The sequence below is a fragment of the Cynoglossus semilaevis genome, unplaced genomic scaffold (genome assembly GCF_000523025.1).
Source record: "Cynoglossus semilaevis isolate Cse_v1.0 unplaced genomic scaffold, Cse_v1.0 scaffold2642, whole genome shotgun sequence".
NCBI classification, from domain to species: domain Eukaryota; kingdom Metazoa; phylum Chordata; class Actinopteri; order Pleuronectiformes; family Cynoglossidae; genus Cynoglossus; species Cynoglossus semilaevis.
The window spans coordinates 45346-47374 of NW_007585152.1; the positions used below are offsets into that span (position 1 = coordinate 45346).

General features: G+C 49.3%; 1 protein-coding gene across 1 annotated transcript in view; it reads right to left on the bottom strand.

Annotated features, from left to right (window-relative positions):
• The window catches only part of LOC103398914 (regulator of G-protein signaling 6-like), a gene marked incomplete at its 3' end in the record, with an annotated part of 46039 nt that extends 45263 nt beyond the window's left edge, over positions 1-776 (bottom strand). Inside the window, exon 1 of the mRNA XM_025053879.1 lies at positions 622-776. The remainder of the gene's footprint in view (positions 1-621) is intronic.
• Positions 777-2029: the final 1253 nt, after the last annotated feature.

A 2029-nucleotide genomic window follows, 5' to 3' on the forward strand; every position in this document is an offset into this window, starting at 1 on the left:
ACAGAGAGAGAGAGAGACAGAGAGACAGAGACAGAGAGAGAGGCGCCATGGAGCTCATAGCATCTGCTTAAAGAAAACAACAGTATGTTGATATGTGACCCCCCCCCCCACCACCACCACCACCAGCCCCGACCCCCCGACCAATGACAGTGTGATCTGTAATTCCAGAAACGGTTTCGTCCCCGTGTGAGCTGCTCATGCAAATGAAAGTTCAGGAAGAAAAAAAAAAAACTTCAGGCTTTTGGTGAAAGTGCGGCCGCAGGAAATGAGGACACGGCCGAATCCGAGTGCACCCGGATGACCTCTGGTGCACATGTACCCTGTAAATGTCAATTCACCAGTTGCCATGCACAAAACCGCAGAGGCTGCACACACACACACACACACACACACACACAAAGCCAACCCCAGAGGCGCCCATTCAACTGAAACAAACTAAATAAACTGCCAAAGAGTTCACACACAGACGGGCACGACGGCCGCTCCACAGACAGACAGAACAGACCCTGGGAAATCTCCCACTCCCACTCCCACTCCCACTCCCACTCTGAGCAGACCGCGGTGCAATGCAACATCACTGACACCTGACAGCAGCTGTCAATCCTGTGAAGCCTTCATTACCTTAGAAACAAAATAAAGCCTGGTCCACTCTCCGCAGCTCCCACAGGCTGGTCTCCCCCCTTAGCAACAAGCAGCGGGCAGGTTCATGGTATAATTGGTGGAGAGGGGAGAGAAGAGGAGAGGGTGAAGAAGAAGAAGACAGGGGGAGGGGGGGCGAGGGGGGTGGGGAGTGAAGGCAGCAGAGCAGAGAGAAAAGAGAGAGAGAGAGAGAGACAGAGAGAGAGACAGAGAGGGTGGGGGGGTAGGAATAGAATCTGGCCGGTCACTGCAGTATTCCTTTACTCCTCCTCCTCCTCCTCCTCCTCCTCCTCCTCCTCTTCTTCTTCTTCTTCTTCTCTCTTCCACCGTCCTGCTGTGCCCTGACAGTTCAGTAGATCTTCACATGTGAGCACCTCATTCATGTCTCCTCTCCCTCTTTCTGCATGTGCTGGAGTCTGAGAGTGTGAGCAAAAGAGTGGTGTGTGGAGAGAGAGAGAGGGAGAGAGAGAGGGAGAGGGAGGGAGGGAGAGTGGAGCAGGGATGAAGGAATTAGAGTGTAAAGAAGAAAATAGAGGGAGGAGTAAGACAGGCAGTGTGTGTGTGTGTGTGTGTGTGTGAAGAGGAGAAAGGAGGACAGAGACAGACACACTGCAGCAGCAGCAGCAGCAGCAGCGATGCTGAAAATAAGAAACATTTCATTACACACACAGTGAATTGCTAATTTTTTTATTTTTTTTTTTAAACGACTTCCTGTCACCGAATCACACACAAACAAACGCGGGCTCCTCCGCGGAGCACGGTCCCTGCGCTTGACGCTGCTGAAAAAGCTTGGTCGATAAGAGGCTGCCCCCTGCTGTTCCTTTTCTACAAGTGAAAGTAAGTTGCAGTTGTCAGAGTGTGTGGTGCTACACTGTTGTTGGGGCTCAACATTTATTCTTCATATGCCACTGTATTCTTCATTCTTTAGGTCCCACTACTGCCACCTTGTGGATGTAGTTACACTTAATCCTTCTAAGGGAGCAGAGGGGCTGCAGCCAAATCCAGCAGCCCACGACAGAGACATGGAGTTCAGATCTGGTCAGTTAAGCAGTCCGGGGGCCACATATTGAGACAACCATTCACATTCACACCTATGTAGAATTGGGAGTGAAGAATTAACTAAATCCTGTATATTTTAGTTGGGTGTGGGGGGTTGTAGTGGGGGCTACCAGGGGAATGGGAAAATGTTTAAAAATAATAAAATAAAATAATAATAATAATAAATACCGGCAGGTGGCAGCAGTTCAACAGAGGACTTTTTTCTTTTTTCTTGGTAATATTAATAATAAAGACATTAACGCGGTTCCTTCATAACCTCAGACACACTTCCATTTCCATTTCCATCCCTTCCTCTCTTATGTTCATATCTCCTCCTCCTCCTCCTCCTCCT